This window comes from Erinaceus europaeus, chromosome 22 (assembly GCF_950295315.1).
Source record: "Erinaceus europaeus chromosome 22, mEriEur2.1, whole genome shotgun sequence".
Taxonomy (NCBI): Eukaryota; Metazoa; Chordata; class Mammalia; order Eulipotyphla; family Erinaceidae; genus Erinaceus; species Erinaceus europaeus.
In genome coordinates, this window is record NC_080183.1 from 9,930,889 (window position 1) to 9,955,126 (window position 24,238).

At 43.6% G+C, this 24,238-nt stretch overlaps 1 long non-coding RNA gene across 1 annotated transcript in view; it reads left to right on the forward strand.

Moving 5' to 3' along the window:
- The first annotated feature begins 694 nt into the window (after nt 1-694).
- Nucleotides 695-24,238, forward strand: part of LOC132535400 (uncharacterized) — a 201,147-nt gene continuing 177,603 nt past the window's right edge. Inside the window, exons 1-2 of the long non-coding RNA XR_009547177.1 lie at nt 695-871; nt 16,634-16,663. This is a non-coding gene — a long non-coding RNA (uncharacterized LOC132535400). The remainder of the gene's footprint in view (nt 872-16,633; nt 16,664-24,238) is intronic.

Here is a 24,238-nt window from a genome sequence, read left to right on the forward strand (position 1 = left end):
CCTATTCACATACTGGTCTGAAAGAAATCTCTGTTTGGTTTGCAAAGGTCTAACAAGATCACCCAGCCGTGTGTCTTCATAATACAGCCAAAGACTGGGCTTTTGCATTTGAACACCTTGCATGTCAGACCACTTCTTCTACTCTTAATCAACTTGGAAGGAGATTAACTTTTTATTTTGGGGAGAGGGGGTATATTTGTAGGGGACCTTTGTATTTCCACTGAAGGCTGAAAGACCCCAGAGCAGTAAGAGTGAACTCTAACATAAACACACTAACAATGTCTTTCTGGCTTCAGGACCCCAACTTCAGTCACATTCTAGAATATACCCCGGGCTGTGGATATGTAAGTACCTTGTTGCCACTATCTCTCCCTTTCAGGTTTGTATTTAGCCTTCCTTGAGACCTCTGCTCCTCAGAGAACCCTCCAACTTCTCAGATGGCTTACGTGAATGTGCTCTGAGTAGATAAACACGACACCCCATTAATATTGAGTGGGCTGAATTCACCACTAGCCTCAGCTGAAATACCTGTATCTCTTGGGAATGGAAAAACATGAGCCAGGAATCATTTTCAGAATTATGTTCTCATTGGCTGTTTGTTGGCTCTTAGTATCAGGTTACTGACACTGGCAACTGGTGACTGGCAACTGACATATACCACATGTGCTCTCTGGATCACACTGCCTGTGTAGAGATTGTCTGAATTAACTTTTATAGTGAACCCCACAACCTTTTGTTTCCTATGGGTTCTATTGTGTGACTCAAAGGGAATCAATAAACAAGACAAAAGGATGATTAAAATCAAGAATAATGTGTGTGGTTCCAGATGATCACCATCCATTTTGTTTAAGGCAAGAACCATCTTCCCAGGGTAAGTTGTTTCCATTTATATGTAAAGATTTGCAATCAGTTTGTTTGTGTTAGCAATCAACCCAGCGATATTTACTTAGGACTCAGCACTTGGAGACTAAGCAGTTTCTTGGTGTGTGTGTGTGTGTGTGTGTGTGTGTGTGTGTTTGTGTGGAGGGGTTGTACTATGCGTTGAAGGATGTTTGGGGTCATCCTTGGCTCTGGCCACTCAAAGCCAGTAGCCCTCACCTCTTCCAAGAAGCATCAATCAAGAACGTCTCATCCTGAGAATTACGGTAGTTTTCTTAGGGAACTGGGAAGGAGGGGATACAGAACTCTGGTGCTAGGTGTGTTGTGGAACTAGAAATTATAATCTTAACACCTCAGGACTATTAATAATAAATAAAACAATAAAAAAATGTCCTCCCACCTGAGAGCTTTTATTTTGGAGATAGGTCAGAAAAGGTAAGAGCAAGAACTTATGTTAGGTTCAGGGACTCAGTGCATATGTCTAAGTAGACTGAGGAGTAGAGGAGCTTCCTATTCCTCTTCCTTCTTCTCCCCTTTTTCCTTCTCCTCCTCTTATACCTTCTCCTCCTTTTTCCTTCTCTTTCTCATCCTCCTTTTAGCACACATTCAGAAAAACAATCTTAACTCAGTGAGTGTGATTAGCAAAAAAACATAGACATGTCATTCATACAAGGATTCTGCATAGGTGTAATGACTTCAGCTTTCTCAAGCCTACATCATAACCTCAGAGAAGTAAAAAATAAGGGAAGAAGTTTCAGCATGTAATTCTGACAAGGTGATAGCTCCGACTTCCAGTTAGATGAGATTTTCCCTCTGTTCTGAAGAAAGAATTGTGAGTCATTCGCTTCACCTCAAGAGGGTTGTGCTAGTCATGTCAAGCCCTGCTGTGGGCACAGGGAAATGTGGGTTGATGTGTAAGGGGGCTTGAAGGAGGTAGCACAGTAGAGAGGAGAGAGTGCAGGGTTGGTTATTGAGCAGAATTCTGGCTTTGCTTACACCAGGCATGTGCCCTTGGGTGAGTTACTTTAGCTACTTGGTTCAATGATGTAGGATGAAAAAAAGCAACCCCCCCCAACCTGTTCTGTTCTCTTCTGTCTAAATCAAAAGAGGCTGTGTTGTTGTATGTAATCACCTGATCCCATGGTCCCCATCTGAGTCCTTTATGGTGAGCCATTTTATCGTCTCCACTTCCTGCATTCTGAGCTCAGTCATGAGACTTACTTTAAGATATGAGATTGTACTTGAATTATGAGAATGCACTGGATCTGGTGCCAACAGCAGAGAGAGAAGGAGAGAGAGAGGGGGAGGGAGAGAGAGAGAGAGGGAGAGAGAGAGAGAGAGAACTTGTTGTGTTTCTGCTTATACTCACCTTTTGCCACTCATCGAGTTCACCCATCCCCAAAGCAAGAGACAAGACATCTGAAACTACATCTCCTCATTATCACCCACAAAAGCTCAGGTGTGAGAGAAGCCTCATGCAAGATGAGTGAAGACATGGAGCTGAACACCTCAGAGCAGTGTACAGTAAATCCTGCCTGGCTCTGAGGTCAGGAAGAGATGGGCAGTGAGTAGAATGCATGAGAGAGGCCCTGGGTTAGAGACCCAGCATGATGGTGCATGGCCACAGGCAGTGCTCTGACCTCTCTGTGTCTCTCAGAGTAAATGAAAACAAATGCCTCATTATTAAATGAAAAACACTGCTACTGATGTCTGTGGTTTAGTTGTAAATTCTGTGGCCAAAAATAATGGGTAGATAAGATGAATGAGATAATGATTCCAGGAGACATCGACCTTCATTGAGGAAAAGTCATTTATGGGCCACCTTGAGTGGGAAGTTGAGTTTATCCTCATCCCAAGGAAGGAACTAGAAGGAGACGGTGAGAGCATCAAATCAACTTGCATGGAGAAGAAAAGAAAAAGGAATTCCAAGACAAGTCTGAGAGAAAAAAAAAAAAGATGAAAGATAGAGCAGAGATGGAGAGAGGCCTAGGAGAGAGGGAGAAGGCAATCAGGATGGAAGCAGACATGAGAGACTCAATAGAGAACAGAGGCTGAGGAACTTTTCAGCTGTGAGGCACAACAGCTTTGTAGGTGTGTTATTCCATCCATGGGGTGATATCATCAACCTACGATGAGTTAAACCACAAGTGAAAAACAGTGACACAAGTTGCCCTGCAATGTCTGGCCCAACCCAAGATCTTCTAAGCCACCAGACATGTCTTAAAAATGAAGACATCTCAGGGTAGGAGATAGTGAAATGAGTAAAGTAAATACCTTGCTGGAGAACCCTGGTTTGAGGTGGGGCACCAGGAAACACCAAGGAAACACTTTAGAATGCCCTGTTTTTATCATATAAAATAAAATTTAAGCAGTGGGAAGTGACTTGATAGTAGTGGACATGAATGAAGCCATTTGGTCTTTCGCTCAGTCCTGCATAAAAAAATCCACTTCTAGTTTGTTCCTACTGTAGACCACACATTTACTGTCTACTCTCATCTTCACTGTGACCCAGCCACTTGGGCCAGTTTCCAAATCTGAAACTCTTTTTAATTTTTTTCTTTTTAGTTAGTTAATTAATATTAATTTATAAAATTATAGAACAGGGAGTCGGGCTGTAGTGCAGCGGGTTAAGCGCAGGTGGCGCAAAGCACAAGGACCGGCATAAGGATCCCGGTTGGGGAGTCACTTCACAGGCGGTGAAGCAGGTCTGCAGGTGTCTATCTTTCTCTCCTCCTCTCTGTCTTCCCCTCCTCTCTCCATTTATCTCTATCCTATCCAACAACGACAACAACAATAATAACTACAACAATAAAAAAACAAGGGCAACAAAAGGGAATAAATAAAATAAATATTTTTAAAAAATTATAGAACAATACGGGTATAATTCCCTTCCTAACAAGGGTATAGTTCCCACCATCAGAGTTCCACGTCCCTGTTCCCTCCATTGGAAAATCAGTCATTCTCCCAAGATCACAGGTATGGGCTGAATATTAATTCTGCAATTATATATCTATATTTTTATATATGTGCCCATTTATTCAATGGTGCTTTTAAAAAATTAATATTTATTTATTATTGGATAGAAACAGAGAGAACTTGAGAGGGGAAGAGATAGATAGATAGATAGATGACAGAGAGAGAGGAGAGAGAGAGAGAGAGAGAGAGAGAGAGACCTGCAGCCCTTCTTCACAACTCAACCTTTCATGAAGCTTTCTCCCTATAGGTAGGGACCAGGAGCTTGAACCCGGGTCTTTGAGCACTATAATGTGTGAGCTTAACAAAGTGCACCATGGTCTGCCCTGTCATTTTAATGCAAGCATTACATGAACAATTATGTCCAGAAGGTAGAAACTGGGAATTCATCAAGGTATGCAGCTAAAACATGAGAAGTTTGGAGCTCAGTGAAGGTCTCTGCCTAAGTGCCTCCTAACTAAAAGATCCTTTGCCTTTCCTGGGGGAGGTTGGGATGAGGAGATGGAGAAGGACGATTGTAATAGAGAGACAGACTTGCAGATCTAAGGACAGCAGGTGAGACTGGTGAGCATGAAATCACTGCACAAGGAGACAGACACCCTCCTCCTTTGGCTGATTGGCAGCTTATTCTGACCTTTCTCTCCACGAGGTCTCCTCTGATGAGTAAACCTCTTCCCTTCTACTGGCACGCAGTGATCCCCTTCGTAAATCAGAGGAAACCCAGCACATGCTAACTCGTGGGGATGCAAAGGCAGCTGAGCTGTGTGATATTTAACGATGATGGATTATCCCGGAGGATGAAAGGTTGACAAACCGCAGCCTGGCGTCCCCTTCTCTGAAATGAAATAGAAATCAATGAAGCAGCTAGATGCCCCCTTAAATGCCAGTCCCCCATTTCTGTCTAAGCCCCCTTCCAATTCTTTCATGGAAATAAATGGAAGGAATCCTCATTACGGATTCATTTTTTAGTTCTTTTTGCTCATTAGGCTGAAATAAGGGGTAGGTGAGGGTTGATTAGGGAGGAAGCATATCTGATAAGCATTAAATCACTGCTGATGGCTTTATGTCATTAATAGCACTAGAAAATCAGCTATGTCTCCGATCTAATAGAGCTGATGTGGAGGAGAACGCTGGGTGGAACCCTGTGCATCCAACAGAACGTTGAACCTGGAGACGAGGCTCTTGGCGGAAGAGACTAAGCCTTCTCCTCCATTTTGTCTGTCCTTGGAAACGTTTGGCCTGTTCTTGGGTTCCCAGTTACCTCCCTGCCAAGGACTCTCTAGCCAGCGTCTCCAGTCCCACTCCTGTGAATATCGGTCTTTGGGCTCCGTGGCTCCTGTCCCATGCTGCACACTACTGATGTCACACATTCTCTTCCTTTCTATTTCCTTTTCAGACTCTCCAGTCTGCCTCTGTCCTACCATTCTCATGACTCATGTGCAAAGTAGTGTTGTGTTTCAGCTTAGTACCTGCTTTTGGAGATGGCTCTAGGTTGTGGTATTCTTTTTGTGTCATTTTTATTGGTGGGGGGGTTAATTGTTTACAGTGTACTTGTTAACTGTAAGTGTGCTATGTCTCATCTCCCAGTTGTTGTTGTGGTGGTCTCGTGTCGGGCTGCACCACGGAGAAGAGAGCGGACGTCCAGAGCAAAGGGGTACACAAATCTTTATTATAGGATGGGGGGGGTTTGGTTCGGACCACGCGGAGCCAGCCGGCAATGGCCGACCACGGGGGAGAGCAGGGAGCGAGACCTCAGAGAGGGAGAGCTGAGACCCCAGAGGGGGGGGGGGGTGAGGGGGATTGTTATTGGGCGACAACCAGAGGTGACGTGTAGGGCCAGGATTGGTTGAAGGGAGCAATGCTAGGGTTTCGCACGGCGTAGTAAAACCTGGGGGCAGAGACTGCATCAGAATAACTCCTCAGCAACATCTCCTCCTATCCCTTTATATCTAAATGGACACAGTAAAGAAAAATGGAATGGAGCAGGCTTAAATGTTTTAGAGGAATGCCATGCTCAGGTGGGAAGATGTAGGACTTTCTGTGGAGGATGGAAGGCTTAAATGGCTGCGAATCTTGTGAGATTTATGCGTCCTCCTGTGCTCAACCCCTCTTTAGAGAGAGAGACTTACCTGGAGAGACTCATCTCATAGGTTTAAGCGCAGCCTGCTCAACCATCTCTTCACAATATCTCTACATCTTTTCTATCTTTCTATCTAGTAATTGCATAAGATGTACAAAGTCTGTAAAAGACTATCATGGGGCAGAAACCTTCAGTCGGTAGAGCATGAGACTCTTAATCTCAGGGTCATGGGTTCGAGCCCCACGTTGGGCGCCAGATGTTGTGGTGGTCTGGTGTCGGGCTGCACCGTGGAGAAGAGAGCGGACGTCCAGAGCAAAGGGGTACACAAATCTTTATTATAGGATGGGGGGGTTTGGTTCGGACCACGTGGAGCCAGCCAGCAATGGCCGACCACGGGGGAGAGCAGGAAGCGAGACCTCAGAGAGGGAGAGCTGAGAGCCCAGAGAGGGGGGGGGGGATGAGGGGGCTTTTTATTGGGCGACAACCAGAGGTGACGTGTAGGGCCAGGATTGGTTGAAGGGGGCAATGCTAGGGTTTCGCGCAGCGTAGTAAAACCTGGGGGCGGAGACTGCATCAGAATAACTCCTCAGCAACACCAGTGAACGTTCTCTGTGGGACACTCTCACTCACAATTCAGATCCTTTTCTGTCATATAACGGGACCCCAAGAGCCTTTTTGATTCTCTCCCTCTCCTTCCTTGCTAAGAGTCCTTTGCTAACTAGTAAAGTTATGGGCCCCTTGGAACAGACCGAAAATAGACCTACTCGCTTTTTCCAAAATGGAGACCCCAAACTTTAGCTGTTAGCTTCTTGCCTTTAGGCTCCTGATTATTTAACAATTTTTTCTGCTTTATATCTTAAAGGTTTTTCAGCAACACAGTTCCAGATGCTACCATGACACCAACCTGACTTCTCTGGGGAGACAACCTCACCAATGTGTCCTGGAATCTCACCTCCCCAGAGCCCTGCCCCACTAGGGAAAGAGAGAGACAGGCTGGGAGTGTTCCCTTGCTGCCCCCTTAAATATCACATATAAGTGAGATCATCAATTTTACTCCACACTTAACCATCATACCTTCTGGATTCATCCCTGTCATGGCAATGAACAAGGTCTCACATTTTTCCTTATTGCTGAGTAATATTTCATATATATATATATATATATATATATATTTTTTTTTTCCCTAATCCACTTTGTTTGGGGACACTTGGATCATTTCCAAATCTTGATAATTACATACCAGGTCTCCATGATTGGATCATTTTGTAGCGGTTTGGCAGGAGAAGGAATCTGATCAAATCAGCCTGTGAGCTTTTTTGATTCCTTTGCACATAACAGGTGGTTGCTTTTCTGTTGTTTGTGTTTTTAAATGGATTACATGTTCTAGCAATTTTTTCTCCACACTGTCATTTTTATTGATGACAACACATGGTATGAACTAACATTTGGATTCTTCTGACAAACAGGACCACAGTGAGAGGAAAACTAGGAAACAACTTGTGAAATCATTCACAGTACTGGTAACAAAACTGGGTCTTTCTCTGGCCATTTACAATTTAATTCAGCAACATAGAGACTGTAGGGGCAAGATGTGCCTTTGAATTTGGTTCAAAATCTCTTGACTGACTGACTTTTGTTCTGCCACTGAATATGTGAACTTCAGCATACTGTTTACCTTCTCTGTGCCTTTTTCATTCTTTTTGATGTGTAGAGAGATCATCTAAGTAGCAAACTATACACACATATGCACATGCAAATTTACTCCCATGGATATAACTTAGAACAGAACCAGACAGATGTGGGCCCGGTTGGTGTCATATCTCCTAAAATGCACACACTGAAGTGTGCAAGGACCAGGGTTCAAGCCCTGAGTCCAGACCTGCAGGGTGAAATCTTGATGAGAAGTGAAACACTGCTGCTCATGCCTGTATCTTTATCCCCTCTTAATTTCTGTTTCTATTCAAATAAGTAAATAAAGGGAGTCGGGCGGTAGCACAGGGGGTTAAGCGCAGGTGGTGCAAAGCACAAGGACAGGCTTAAGGATCCTGGTGCAAGACCCCGGCTCCCCATCTGCAGGGGAGTTGCTTCACAAGCAGTGAAGCAAGTCCGAAGATGTCTCTCCCCCTCTTTGACTTTTCCTCCTCTCTTCATTTCTCTCTGTCCTATCAAACAACAACAACATCAGTAACAACAACACTAATAACTACAACAATAAAAAAACAAGAACAACAAAAGTGAATAAATTAAAAAAAAACAAAATAAGTAAATAAATAAATACCAAATCAATGTGAAGAATTCAGTAAATGTTAATTGCCTTTGTTCTTTTTTATCAGTGAGTTACTAATGGTGAACAAGATTGAAGGTGTGGGTACAACACACCAGAGTCTCATGTCCTAGCCTCTCCACTGGAAGCTTCATTCTTTATTCCTCTCTGAGAGTATGGACTGAAATGTCAGTCTTCTAATTTGACTCAATTTCCTTTTAATACCCTCTCCTTTCCTCTTTCCACTCTAGCTCACAGAGACGGCCTGCCAAGAGGCAATACGAGATATTTCATTAGATAGTGTAAGATACTTCTACGTCCTACTTGTCATGCTTAGAAACCCAAACAAGTGCATCCTGGGAAGTTTTCTTCTAGCAATTCTCTCCATATTTCTCCTTCTTCTCCTTCTCCTCCTCTTCCTCCTCCTTCTTCTCCTCCTCCTCCTCCTTCTTCTTCTCCTTCTCCTCCTTCTTCTTCTCCTTCTTCTGTTATTATTATTATTAGTGCTGTGTGTTCACAAAGTTTCATGTAGCTATTCATTAAATGAGCCCACGGATTCAGTTAACTTGGGGAATAGAATATTGATTTAAGCCACACTTTAGGAGGCTTATCTATCACTCTGAACAAATAAAAACTTATAGGAGATTAGATTTCACTGCATGAGGAAACATGCTCCACTGAATACAGCTTGTGCTTGCAAGGCCTGGCTCTAAATGTATCATCAATATATCGGGATTCCTGCTCTCACTTTTTAATGATCTCTGTCAGCTCTGATAAAGATACTCTCAGTTTTTATTGGAATAGAATTTACCCTGTCCCCTCGGCTTTATTTTTTTTCATACAGTGAGTCTATACCTCCAGCCTGTCACTCTTATCAAGCTGACATCTCTATCTTCAGAATTTGTAGTGTTGGTGTTGAAGAAGTGATGTGTTTTCAAGAAGTTTCGTCTTAATTCAGGCGTGGATTTTAAGTTTCCTAATTGTGGAGTTCTATTTCCAAAGTACCTTGATGAGGAGAGAAAGTTCAAGTCACAGATGTCAAGTTCCATGTAGCTCTACTTCCTCTCTCTCTTTTCTCAGTTGCAAACATGTTTGTGGACAGTAGGATCAAAACCTTTCTTGATTTAGGTTCAACTTTCAAGACTGTCAGCTTGAGTCATCACTGGGACTTCACTGCTCCAAGCCAACTTTTATTTTTTCTTTGCATAGAAAAAGAGAGACAGAAGGAGAGAAAGAAAGACACCGTAGTACTGAAGCTTCTTCCTCTAGTAGAGTGGGGCCTGGGCTGGAACATGTGACTTGAACATGACAAAGCAGGCACAATAGACAGATGAGTTGTCTTGGGTGGCCTGAGGCAGCATGAAAACAGTTCGTCCAGAAAGGGGAAAACTCAACGTGAAACTTGGATTATGTTTGCTGTATTGCAACAAAGCAAAGGTCTCTGGGGAAGGAGCAGGTAGGCGTGTTGGGCGGGGGCGGGGGGGGGATAGAGTAGGGGTAGGGCTTTGCAGTCCTGGTATAAAATCATGCAAACTGATCTAAGGTCGGGGTGAGAGTGTTCTGCAGACACCTACCTACCATGGGGAGACGGTAAATCGGGGGCCAGTGGTGGCACACCTGGTTGAGCGCAGATGCTACAATGTTCAAGGGCCCAGGATCAAGTCCCCAGTTCCCACTTGCAGGGGGAAAGCTTTCCAAGTGGTGACACAGTGCTGCAGGTGTCTCTCAGTTTCTCTCCCCCTCTAATACCCTCTTACTTTCCTTTTCTGGCTGCCTCTAGCTAATAATTAAATAAGACAATAAAAAAAGAAAAAGAAATGGTATCCATGTGTCCATTAACCGCTTAATGAAAATTGTTGCTGAGGACTTATTCTGATGCAGTCTCCACCCCCAGGTTTTTCTATGCCTCGCTAAATCCTAGAGTGCCCCCTTTCAACCAATCCTGGCCCTACACGTCACCCCTGGTTGTCGCCCAATAAAAAGCCCCCTTACCCCTCCCCTCGCTCTCTCTGGGCTCTCGGCTCTCCCTCTCTGAGGTCTTGCTCCCTGCTCTCCCCCCGTGGTCGGCCATTGCTGGCTGGCTCCACGTGGTCTGAACCAAACCTCCCCCCCCCATCCTATAATAAAGATCTGTGTACCCCTTTGCTCTGGACTTCCGCTCTCTTCTCCGCGGTGCAGCCCGACACCAGACCACCTCAACAACAAAAAATATAAAAACAAGCATCAGAAGTGCATTTCCCTGTGGCTCTGCCATGAGGATTTGAGGCTCTGTTTTCCCCTCCTCTGATTGGTACATTCACTTTGGCTTTCTATATTCCTGCTTGCCCAGAAGTGCCACACGGTGGGTGAGGCTGCCCTGACCTCTCACCACACACTTGGTCCGTGAGCGAGGGGGATTGGAATAATTCCCCCCTCTCATCTGGGGATTTAGAACAGGGCCTGTGAGTCAAGGTGAGGCCCTGGGAAAAGAGCAGTGCTTTGTATAAAATGATTTACATCCTCATGCCCCACCCCCCATTCTGCCAAGCACTATAGCCTAACTGTTGAAATCAAGGTCGAAAATCAGTTTGTTTCAGGGACAGTTCCTGATTCTTCACTACGCAAACCCAGACAAGTTAGCTCAGCCTGAGTTATCTTTTTTAGAAAGTGTGTGTGTGTGTGTGTGTGTGTGTGTGTGATTTCACTACTCCTGGGTCAACTTTTCTTGATCTTATTTAAGTTTCAGAGGTGGAGAGAGAGGGAGGGAGAGAGGGAAGGAGAGAGAGAGGAGAGAGAAGGGATAGTGGCACACGCATTACAGTGCACAAGGAGCTAGGTTCAAGCCTCCCAATCTCCAACTGCAGAAAGAAAGCTTCACAAGTGGTGAAGTAGTGTTGCAGTTATCTCTCTCTTTCTCTCTCTCCCTATTTCCCTTCCCTCTCAATTTCTGTCTCTATCCATCAAGTATAGAGAAAGAGAGCTGTTCCAAATGGTCCCTTGAGGCTCACAGGTAATGTTGGGGCTCAAACTTGCACCCTGCTCATAGCAAAACACATACCCCTCCCAGTGAACTACCTTCCTGCCTGAGATTGCTTTCTTTGCTCTGACGTGTTGTCTGGTTGCATTTCACTCTGTTCCTCTCAGATATTATGGATATTTTTATTATTCTGATGGTGTATCTCTTCAGGGGTGTGACTACCTACTAGCAGAACTATAAGGTTTAGCCATGTCACTGGCTAGCTGTGTGATGTTGGGAAAATCTCTGAGCATCTCTGTCTTGAGCATGGACAGTACAGAACCAACTTTGTGGGGTTATGTGCAGATTTGAGGTTGTTGGGTGTCAACTACACTTTCTAGCATAGGATCAAATGCCTCTTGGTAAGTCATCCTCATTCTTAAATTTTTAGCCTTTTATTCTGGATGGACCTAGAGAAGGCAGAGAGAGGAAAGTGGAAGAGACTTCAGATGTGAAACAATTTGGCTCAGGCTATGGACCAGCCACTGAGACATACAAAATGGACACCGGAAGACCAGAGGCTGCAAGTTCAAGCTCAGGCACGGTCTCAGGCCAAAGCTGAGCAAAGCTCTGGCCTCTCTAATAACAAATACACAACTAGGAACACATGAGACAATTAATCATCCTGTGAGTCCAGCTGAGGGCAGACTTTGTCCGTCTTCCCCTATCTTACTCGTCTTTGTCTTTAAGCAAATACCATTTCTCCCTCCCCTCCCTTTCTCTCAGAAATGCAGCCTGGGAGGTGGTAGAGTAAATAAAGTATAAAACCCTTAAGCATGAGGTCCTGAGTTTGATTCCTGGAAATACATATATCAAAGTGGTGTTGTGGAGTTCTTTCTCTCTCTCCCTCTCTCTCTCTGACACAAACCTTAATGAAGAATAAATAAATATGAATTGTAAGCTCAAAACAAAAGATAGGACTTGGCTCATTTACACACACGCGCGCACACACACACCCTGCAAATACCTAAAATGAAATAGCTATCTGAAGATGTGTGGACTCTAAAGCTTTGATCATTCACAGAGTGACCACGTAAGTCAACTGTTTTTCTCTCTGACTCAGTTTCCCATTCATCTCTTCCACAGTTACTCATGAACAAAATTTCCAACCTCTCACATATTGTGAGTTCCTTCTGAATGGACACAAGTTAGTACTAAGTCACTACCCCCAAATGTTAAGTGTTCTGGCTTGGTGGTTGGGAACAGCCTTCCACAAGCAGTGCAATAATTTTCAGATCTCTTTCCTCTCCCACTCAGCTCAGCACTCCCTGCCCTGTGCTCAGAGGCCTGGCTAAGTTCTCTCAAGAGCGTTTCACTTAATTTGAACAATACCCCTGAATTGGAGGCTGGACAGACTCTAGGATCTCCCCCAAGGTCTCAGGTCTCATCCGTGATGAAGTGGGGTTGCCCTTGGTAGGTGGACCCTGAGCCCTGGGGAATTATGGTAAAACCCCTCTTTGCCATGATTAGCTGTGCCAAACCTCTACTCTCTAATTTACACCAGATTTCCAGAGTACCTCATTTACAGCTATGCCCTTGTTCTCCGCAAAGTCAGAAGCCACCAGCACCAAAATGAAGGAGGCATTTGGGGAAGGTGGGAATAAAACCAGCTGCTGTTTGAATTCTGGGCTCCTGTGGGGCCCAGTGCTCTGTCTTCTGACTGCTCAGGAGAAGGGGCTGGGCTTGCTGTCTGTTCCAGCCAGAGCAAGTCATTTCAGGCTGGTCACATCCTTCAACTCCTCTGTCCAGTATCTCCTCCCTGTCCTCCCCCCCTCCTCCGTTAGGCGAGGGAGAGCAGGAGAGGCAGCCTCTGGCCTTTAAGTGTTTTCACAGGATGGGAGAGTGGAGTGGGGCAGTGAGATAAGGGGTATTTCAGGAGATTTCTTCTGCCGGTGTGAATAGCACATGATTGATTTCAGAAAGAGAAATGTATTTCCCTGCAGACATATTTTTATCATTTGCTTGAATTCCTTGATGCCTTACTCACCATATGTAAGAGAGAGCCAATACCCCCACCCCCAGAGTGGGAGGGAGGGAAAAAATGAATAACACTTTTAATCTGGAGGGGGGAAAATAGTATATAGAAAAGCTCTTCCAGATAAAACTCGCTGTGACCTCTAAGCTTTGGAACAGGTCAGGGGGATTATACTAAGGCTGACATTTAGAAGCAGTGAGATTCCCCTGGCTGCTGCCTTTGCTTGGAACACTGGAAATGCTTTCCGCAGCTCCTGTGTTTTGGGCTCCTCCCTGAAGTCCCAGTGGACAAAAGGCACTTTAACCCCAGGGACCAGGGCCAGGCTGGTAGTGGTGGTGGGAGTCCCTTGATGTGGCCTTTTATAGGGGTGAGTTGGCTTTACTTAAAGGGAAGTGCATACTGCAGTTAAGCTCTGAATTTCAAATGGAAACCATAGCCCAAGGGGGGTGGGTCACAGAGGGGGTGCTGCCTGGGGGAACAGGACAGGTGGGGGAGGGGACAAACATGAGAATTTGAATGCAGTGGGGCTTCTTGGACAGAAGCTTCTTCATTTCTTTGTTATCCTTGTGGTGAATTAAGCCATCTTGACAATACATCAATTCAGATGTGCACGTGTTGGTGCCAACCTTCTTGGACAGAGTCTTCAAAGGTGGCAGTGCAGAAGGCTGAAGAGGTAGCTTACCTGGTGGTGGCACCCACCTTGCCACTCGAATGACACAGATCTGAACCCCTATCTCACCTTCCAGTCCTCGAACATCACACAGAAGCACTAGGGGAAGTTGTGTGTTGTGATCTCATTGAAAGAGTTAACCCGGAGCAGTGAAATTCCAGCTATGACTAAAAAGAATGAAGTTAAGTTCAAGGATAGTAAGGAAGGCTGTTTTCGTCCCATAATCACCTGGTGATTTGCACACGTAATATGTGAACAACGGAGCAGAGACTGGTATTCACACCTGTGTGTCTGCCAGGCGCCTGGTATTCTGGGGGTGTGCTTCACAGCAGACTCTCCAGAGGGGCTGGCATGTCTTTGGAGTGGCTGGAGGCTGCTTTGACTTCCCAGCTGGCTCCTTCCTCTCTTCTCCTCCTTCTGGGTCTGGTCCACCGCTCATCTTCATCTTACACTTCTCTAGGAAGAGGACAAAGGATTAGTCAAATGCTTTATTCGATAGAGACAGAGAGAAAGGAACACCAGAAACCCTGCTTGCGTAACTCTCCTCTTACAGGAAGGGACTGGGGGGCTTGAACCCAGGTCCTTCTGCATTCTAGTGTGTGCACTCCATCCAGGTGCACTACTACTGGATCCCTCAACATTATTACTCTAATATATGATTTTATTACCTAATGTAAAGAAATAAAAGGCTGAAGATTTATGGGAAGGATATTATAGAAAATCCTAGAATTCAGAGAAGGCTGGAGAGTTGCTGACAAGATTTTCCCCACATGAACACACAGCTTTCTTAAGAGCTCCAAAGACCCTTGTTTGTCCCTCTGGACTGTTCAGGGAATTTTCCTACTTAGGACTGATTCACACCATCTGTACAGGAAACTCTGGTTGAGCTTGAATCTGGGGCTTATTCCTGAGCCAATTTTCCTAGTCAACCAGGGTGGGGTCTTTGTTATTTATTATCCTTGGATGGGACTTGGTGTGTGTGTGTGTGTGTGTGTGTGTGTGTGTGTGTGTGTGTGTGTGTGTGTGTGTGTGTAAGAAAGAGAGAGATGAGTTTGTGAGGAGAACCAGCTACTGTAATTGACACATAGTGGTACAAAACTGACTATTTAGAACAAAGTCTTAGGGTTCAGGTGGTGACACACATGGCTAAGCACACATTACAGTGCACAAGGACCTGGGTTCAAGCCTCCGGTCCCCATCTGCAGGGGGGAAGCATTGCAAGTGGTGAAGCAGGGCTGCTGGTGTCTCTCTGCCTCTCTCCCTCTCTCTCTTCCCCTTCCTCTCAGTTTCTGGCTGTTTCTATTAAATTAATTAATTAATTAAAATACCACAAAACATATATGAACAAGGTCATAATAGATTTTTTAAATTAATTAACTAATTAATTAATTTTTACCTCAGGGTTATCACTGGGGATAGGTGCCTACACTATGAATCCACTGCTCCTGGAGGCCATTTTTCCCATTTTGTTACCCTTGTTGCAGTTGTTATAGTTATTGTTGCTATAGCTGTTGTTATTGTTGGATAGGACAAAGGGAAATGGAGAGAGGAGGGAAAGACAGAGAAAAGGAGAGAAAGATAGACACCTGCAGATCTGCTTCACCACTTGTGAAGTAACCCCCCCCCCATACAGGTGGGAAGCTGGGGCTTCAACAGGGATCCTTGTGCTTCACACCTGGTGCATTTAACCCTTTGCGCTACCGCCCTGTGGGACTATGTGAAAGCTTGGTAGAGCTTAGGGGAGCTCTCCCATCCTTGGATGGAGGTCTGGAAAGACACCCCACTTGTTAGCCTCTCTCCTTATAGAGATGAGCTGAGAGGGAAAAGTCTCCCAGACTCAGTTTCTCCTTGTCAGTCTCTCAAGCTCACAGAAAGCCTATAAGCCTCTCACACTTAGTTTCCCCTGCTCGCAGGCCAAATGGCTGCCTGCTTTAGGGTTCACTCAAAGTTCACACATCCACTTCACCTTTTGATCATAAAGGAGAACACCCTCTATTATACACCCTCCTATACCAGGAAGTGAAACCCCGAAATTCTATTCCCTTCTGCCCTTTGATATCTGTGACTTACACCAAGCTTTGTTTTTCTTCTTCTTTATCTCTCCTTACTGGTTTAACCCCTATGCTTCTCTCAAATGCCTTTGGATAATCAACTCGCCTGCATCATAGAGACTAAATGTTTTGACTTTTATGTATCTCATCAATTCTTGTAATACCAGCCCCCTACCATAGGGGCAAGCTGACCTTTGAGAAACCTGTAATTTCTGACATATGTGAAAAATGTTCTTTGTTTAACTCTCTATAAAACCCTGTAGTCTTCTCCCAATAAACGAATGTTGGTACCAGAATATGCCCCGACACCTCTTTCTGGCCCTGGTGGTCTCTTGAGCAGGCAAGGGAGGGTCGGAGGCTTACCCCCTGGTTGGAGCCACTCCATGTGAGCTCCAGCACTGCCCAGTCCACCAGTAGATAATTTTCTTTACTGCATTATATTGCTGACTTAGTGGTCAATGTTTCACAATAAATAGTGCCATTGAAGTTATCCTTTGGCATAGGCAAATTATTCTCTGTGCTTTATTGACCAAGCATTATTTTAGCTTGATTTCACTTTGGGTTAGAATGTTATAAAATTTTAGGACAACACTTTTATGCCTGTATGTGTAAGACTCCCCACAGCTATCAGCAAGACTCCAATACCATTAAACCAAATAAGCCCCTTTGTCGCCCACAACCACCATTGTGTTCCCATTTGTTCTTAATCATTATTGATTTATTTTTTGCTTGATGTTCTCCCTTTAGGTCATCAAATAGCCTTTCAAAGAGCTTAAGGTAAGAATAACACCCCCTGTACTTTCTCTAGACTGAGAATTTGATGGTCATGTGCCATTTCCAGATCTATGGGTTTATGCTGAATCCATACAGCCATTACCCTATGGTCTAAGCTGGAGAAAAACTGCCTACTATTTTTCACAAGGACAATGTGGCTGGGGAATAGTTCACCCTCCCTTTGCTTATCACAGCCTTTGATTTATCTTCAGGTAGAGGGAGGATACCTCTACCTGACAATTTGACAGGCAGTGGTAGCTCAGCCTGTCAGGCTCAAATACCACTCTTAGCCAAACAGACCTTCTAAATACCACTGAAAAGCAGGAATAGAGCATGCAGACAGGAGTAAGGCTCCTGCCCAAGCACTGTAGAGCCTCTGTCACATCTTAGTAAATTCAGCGCGCGCACACACACACACACACACACACACACACACACACACACACACATACACACACACACACACCTACATGGATCCCCCTTGCCCCGTTACCCATAGCCAGAGAATGAAGGGTGTGTGTTTAGCATCACACAGGACTCAAGAGCTGACAACTTAATTTCACAGGGCAGCCTGGAACAATCCAATGGAGGTAAACCAAAAGAAAGAGAAAAGTGGTAATAGAGAAGGGACATGATTTCACCCTTGCTGTTGGCACCCGCGGACTTTTAGAATTAACCTCTCCCACTCTGTCTAGTCACTATTTTTCTTTTTCTTAAATTTTAACTAGTAACTTAATAATGATGAACAAGATTGTAAAATAACAGGGATACAATTCCACACAGTTCCCACCACCAGAGCTATGTATCCCATCTCCTCCATTGGAAGATACCCTATTCTTTTTTCCCCCTACCCAGATTCCCCATTCTTTTTTTTAATTCTCTTTTGTTGCCCTTGTTGTTTTATTATTGTAGTTATTATTATTGTCATCTGTGTTATTGTTGTTGGGTAGGACAGAGAGAAATGGAGAGAGGAGGGGAAGACAGAGAGGGGGAGAGAAAGAGAGATACCTGCAGACCTGCTTCACTGCCTGTGAAGCGACTCTCCTGCAGGAAGGGAGCCAGGGGCTCGAACCGGGATCCTTATGCCGGTCCTTGTGCTTTGTATCACTTGTGCTTAATCTGCTGTACTACTGCCAGACTCCCCCAGATTCTGTATTCTTTATCCCTCTGGGAGCATGGACCAAAAATTCTGTATGCGGCTCAGAAGAGGGAAGGTCTGGCTTCTGTAACTACTTCTCTGTTGGGCATGTGTGTTAGCAGGTGGATCCATACCCCCAGCTTGTTTCCCTCTTTCCCTAGTGGGGAAGGGCTCTGAAGAGGTGGGGCTCCAGGACACATTGGTGAGTTTGTCTGCCCAGGGAAGTCAGGATGGTGTCATAGTAGCATCTGTAACTTGTTGGCTGAAAAGTATTAAGATATAAAGCAGGACAAATTGTTTAATTAACAGGAATATAAAGGTAAGAAGAGAGGAGATGTAACTAGTGATCTTTGTGTGGGAAGATGCTAGGAAGTCTACTTTTGGTATGTTTCAAGGGGCCCATGACTTTAATAATTGTTGCCTGAGCCTGACAGCTAACATGCAGGTGGAGTAAAAGTATTCCCTGGGAAGATGGTGTCAGAGTTGACAATAGAACTAGAAAGCTGGATTAGGGCAGAGAGTAGCTTCCAAACATGAGGAAACTGTATAAATAACATTAACCACTAACCCTATAGATCTGACCCTCGGCCCATATCTATTTATACTTAGCACAGGGGCCTGTCTCCACTTTCCACTATAAGCTTTCCTGATAAACTGAGAAGTCTAAAGTGTTTTGATGAGGAGGCTCGAAAGGGTTACTGGAATTCTGTCTGTTATAGCCCAGGGGAAGACAGGGATTAAAGTCCAGGTACTGAACAGTTAGGAGGCAGTGATGTTGATTTCTGAAAAGTCACCCCTTCCTGACAATTAGATTGCATCATTAAAGACCTAGGGTTTGACTTCCAAGCATTCTGTCAAGCCCAATTCAGTGATCTGGCTTGAAATTTTCTTTGGCTGTTGTGAAGATAATAACTTGCCCTGGCCACGGCATTACAGAAAGAACACTGAATTTGGAACCCCAAATCTGGATCAAGTCTATTTTTGTTTTGGTTTTTTATTGGCTATGTGCTTTAAAATTCCAGGTGCCATAAGTCCTATGTCTGTAAAATCAAGGGGATAATAACATCTTTCATAATGTTGTCACAGGAATTCCAGACAGCAGTGGGCATTGTTAAGCTAGCTAAACTTTATAAATGCAGGTGGTTATTATTATTATTTATAGCTGGATTCTTATCTAATGCGTCGAACTCTTAGAAAAAGGTAACATTAGCAGGGACTTTGGCTGAAATTCTCCCTAAGTTTTAGTGGGTTTTTTTTTTTTTTATGTCTGAGTTAAATATTTTTCCCCTACATTATAGCTAAGCTGCGCTAGAAACACAAGGGAGAAGATTCCAGAATATGAAAATGGACAAATTCCTAATTCTATAATTTCCAAAGCTACTTGGCCAGTTGGCAACTTTACAGAAAGGAAGTAGCTGCAATTATTTATGTTTCCTCATTTCCTTATCTCTCTTTGATAAAATACTCTATCCTTTGAATGCTGCTCTAGGTCCCCTGATCTGTGCCACATTCCAATTTGCTCAACTGTCATGCTTAAAAATATTATGCATAGGTAAAAGGATAAAGACTACCTTTTAATACATGTATGACTTTTAGACATTTTTTTGTAACCTGCATGACTCGAAATAAGGATTTCTTACAAGTGACCAAAGTTTCTTTGGGTCTTTGTTATTACTATAAAGTTTGTGCTTGAGATATAAATCAAGGTTGTACTCAAACCATAAAATCCTTTGTTATGTAACCTTATTTAAGAAAATATATCACCATTTTAGGTTTATTAGCAACTTCTCCTTCTCTTTCTCCACCTCCTTCTTCCTCTCCTCCTCCTTTTTTTAAATTTTTTTTTTTATTTAAGAAAGGATTAATTAACAAAACCATAGGGTAGGAGGGGTACAACTCCACACAATTCCCACCACCCAATCTCGATATCCCACCCTCTCCTCTGATAGCTTTCCCATTCTCCATCCCTCTGGGAGCATGGACCCAGGGTCCTTGTGGGTTGCAGAAGGTGGAAGGTCTGGCTTCTGTAATTGCTTCCCCGCTGAACATGGGCGTTGACTGGTCGGTCCATACTCCCAGTCTGCCTCTCTCTTTCCCTAGTAGGGTGTGTCTCTGGGGAAGCTGAGCTCCAGGACACATTGGTGGGGTCTTCAATCCAGGGAAGCCTGGCTAGCATCCTGATGGCATCTGGAACCTGGTGATTGAAAAGAGAGTTAACATACGAAGCCAAACAGTTTGTTGAGCAATCATGGACCCAAAGCTTGGAATAGTGGAGAGGAAGTGTTAGGGGGGTACTCACTGCAAACTCTAGTGTACTTCTGCTTTCAGGTATATATTTTGCAGTAGTTTATGGATACGTGTGAACATAAGCTCTCTCTCACAGAAACTGGTGTATATCTAGGTTTGGGGACTTTGTTAGAAAGTGAACCACCTGAGATGGAATTAGAGTGTACTATAAAAGGAAAGGTCTCACCCGAGTAATGAAGCTGAAGGGTTGTCATTCCACAGGTGAAGTCTCTGGACACAGTCTGAAGTGAAGCATGTTGAGGTGGCAATCGTTGAGTTGGTTAGGTTGTGGTCGGTGAATGCAATATTATTTGATATGGATTGGGAGAGGCATATGGGAAAGTGGGCCCTATCCAATGGTTCCAGGGCTGGGGGAAGTAGGGGCTCTATAGTGGAGATGTGAGGTTCCTGCTGTCTTAGGGTTCCAAAAGACAATGGATAGTTAATGTTATCATCACATTATTTGGTAATTGGGTTAACTTTGAAAAGTCCTTTTGTTAGGGTTTGCTGTACAGTACCCAGTATCTCGTATATAGCTGTGCTATTGGATGCTTCTGATCTACTTGGTCTAGGCTTTTGAGAGAGTCCGCATATCAAATACACATCCTATATATTAAAAAGATTTAGTTTGTGTTTTGAAAAACTTTGAGACATACAATTGATTTTCCCCCTCTCATATTAATTAACTAGTGATTTATATGTCTACATTTTGCTAGGAGTGTACATAAACACCATTCCCACCACCAAAAGACTGTGACCCATCCCTCCCACCCACTCCCACCCCCCACTGGCCCAGGAAGCTGCATGTCTACCCCTCACCACAGGGTTTTTACTTTGGTGCCCTACTTACAATTTGGTGAGGTCCTGCTTTTAGTTTCCCTTTCAGATCTTCTTCTTCAACTTCTGTTGATGAGTGGGATCATCCCATACTCATCTTTATCTTTCTGACTTAGCTCACTTAACATAATTCCTTCTAGCTTTGTCCAAGATGGGTCAGAGAAGGTGGGTTCATTGTTCTTGATAGCTGCATAGTAACCTCCTCCTTTTTTTCCTTCTATTCTTTTTTGGGAGGTTAATGGTTTACAGTACAGTTATTGGCACGTGGTTGCAATTTTCCATCTCACCATGAGAAGTGTCTCCAAAATACTCTCCATCCTGGCTTAGGTCCATTTTTATCATCATACATCAGGGCATGAAGTCCTCACCACACCCTCTCTCTGTCCTCCTTCTGCAGCCTTTTTTGCATTGATGCAACTCATCCAGCCAGTCTAAGTTTTACTTTGCATTCCCCCTTTCTGTTCTTGTTTCTTAAGTTCTGCCCATGAATGAGATTGTTTCATATTCCTCCTTCTCTTTCTAGCTTATCTCACTTAACATGATTCCTTCAAGCTCCAGTCAAGATGAGGTAAAGACACTGAATTCATCATTATTATTAGCTGATGTATGTATTTTATGAATTTCTTAGCCACTCACTCATCTTTTGTTGGATACTTGGGTTGCCTCTAAGTTCATGCTATTAAAAATTGTGCTGCTGTGGACACAGATCTTTTTGAATGGGTATATTTGTGTCTTTAATCGTTTGGAAGAGTTTTAAAAGTAGAGGTGTTAACTCTTCCTCGAATTCATTTGTAAAACTATCTGTTCTAGGACTTTGATTCTTGGGATGGTTTTTGATGACTGTTTCAATTTCTTTGACTGTGGTTGGCCTGTTCCTATTTTTTACATCCTCTTTGTTTAATGAAACTATACCCTGTAATCTTGTAATCACTATTAATTACTAAAAAAAAAAAAGCAATAATTTGTACCAAGGATAGAGGAGAACACTTCTCCTTCTTCTTTTTAAATTTGCTACACATTGTTTCCAGAGCAAAGTTCAACCCTGGCTTATGGTGGTATGGAGGTCTGAACTTGGGATTTCTGGGACTTGGGTATAACAGTCTGTGCAGAACCATTATGCTATCTTCCTGCCCATACACAGGTTATTTTTGTATTAGTAATTTACCATTGGTTTACAAAATATCAACAGTTGGGAACTTAGTTTCAGCCCCTTTCTTACAATCTATGTTCAGGAATTACCACCATTTTATAAGCTACCTGTTGTCTCTGTGCTTTGACCACCTTTTAGAGTCTTCTGGGTTTTTTTAAAGGAAATTATACTGATTATTTTCTACATACTGAATTAAATTTTAATGGGGATTAGAAGACAGGATATATTCTGTCATACATGAGTCCACAAGTACCATGATTGTGTGTGTGTGTCTGGGCTCCAGACTACATTTAATTATGCAGCCAAAGGTAAGTAGACCCAGCTCAAGACTAGGAGGTGGCTCATTTGCTAGGCTGTCTGTCTTGTCATGTGCATAACCTGGTTTTGATCCCTAGTTCTCAAGGGCATTCTGGGATTGTGGGGAAAACTATTGTGCTGTGGCCTCTCCCCCCCACCCCTCTAGATAAAAAGTCAGCCCAGCGAGGGGAATGCTGTGTGTGTGAGGCCTTCGTGCTGCCATTCAGTAAGTCAAGAAAAAGAAAACATCTCTTTTCCACATCCTTGTGGACATGCTGTTCACTCCTTTTGACCTCCTTCCATTCTGATGGACTTCCTGGACACCTTCTTGATGATTCTTTGTCAGAAATAAGGCACTTACAAGGTGCCAGTTGGCAGTTCAGTGACAAAGACAAATGCTATAGAGAGTTTACTTTGACAGGAACATAGGGTCTAATTAGATTAATTGTTACTACTCCTTGTCATCACGGTGAGCCTTGGCTTTTGGTTGTCCTGAATAAGTCTTTCTGATTGCATTTTTATTTCTTGCTCTGAGACTTTGTTTTGTAGCATCTAGCATGGAGCAGATGATGTCCTTAGTGTGCTCTCTGCTGGTTTAGACGTGAATACGTTAGTCTTTTAAGTCGTCCGTCCATCCATCTATCCATCCATCCATCCATCCATCCATCCATCCACATATGCTTTCATTTATTTGGACAAATATAAATTTATGAGACTTTTAAAATACCCTCTATGCTACTGTTTATGAAGAACACAAGAGGGGCCAGGAAGTGGTGTACCTGGTTAAGTGCACACATTACAGTGTAAGGACCCAGATTCAAGCCCCTGGCCCCCACCTGCAAGGGGGAAGCTTCACAAGTGGTGAAGCATGGGTACAGGTGTCTCTTTCCCTCCTTATCACCACACCTCTCTCAATTTTTCTCTTTCTCTATCCAAAAATAAGTAAATAATTTTTTAGATGGAAAATGCTAGAAAAGGGTATTAGAGTATTACAGATTGGTTTGAGTTTGGACTCCACCAAAATTATGGAGGACATTTAAGTACTGTGATATCTTTCATTCTCTTCCTGTCTGCTTGGCATGGAAAAAAAATAGCTTTCGTTGGTGTAGCCCCAGTGATGACAACAACAAAAGTAATATGGGTTCATTATTCTCCACTATGGATAATGTTGACTGTCGGGGGACATCTGGGAAAGTCTAGAGTTATTTGATTGTTGTTACTGGGGAGATTCCTCTGGCACTTAGTACACAGAGACTAGAAATGCTGTGAACAGTTCCCCAATGCAGAGGGTAGGCCCAACAAGAGCAATCCATTAAAAATTATCAGGAGCGTCAAGATTAGGAATCTCTGATGTGGACTGTCATAACTTATAGAATTGAACATGGATTTACATGGTGATTTCAAAAGTCATCTTCATACCCTCTCCTGAAACCAATAACATAGAGCTAGGGTCAGTCCCCTCCCAAAGACCTGAAGCATCAGCTATTCTAGTGTAGTTCACAGCACCTCTGAGTTGTGAGAGACAGAGGACATTCCTGTTTTACTGATGAGGCACCTGCAACTTGAAGAGGTTAAGTAACTGTCAGAGAAGGTGTTCACTTTTCTTTTCTCATAATGTTAGCGGAGAGGTTATTGAGTTTATTTTTTCTCATAAAACAACAGGTTAGTGGATTTATTTAGAAGGTGCTTGCTTCTCCTATTTTTGTTCTTCAGGCAGATATTCTTCTAATCCTTCTTTCCATCTGTCTTTTTCTATTCAATGTAGGAATGAGAACTTATGACTTCTAAACCTGATGCTCAGAAAGTCTATGACTTTACAAGTACCTCCTGGGAGTAAAACAATTTTAACACAGAGCAATGGAATCATTTG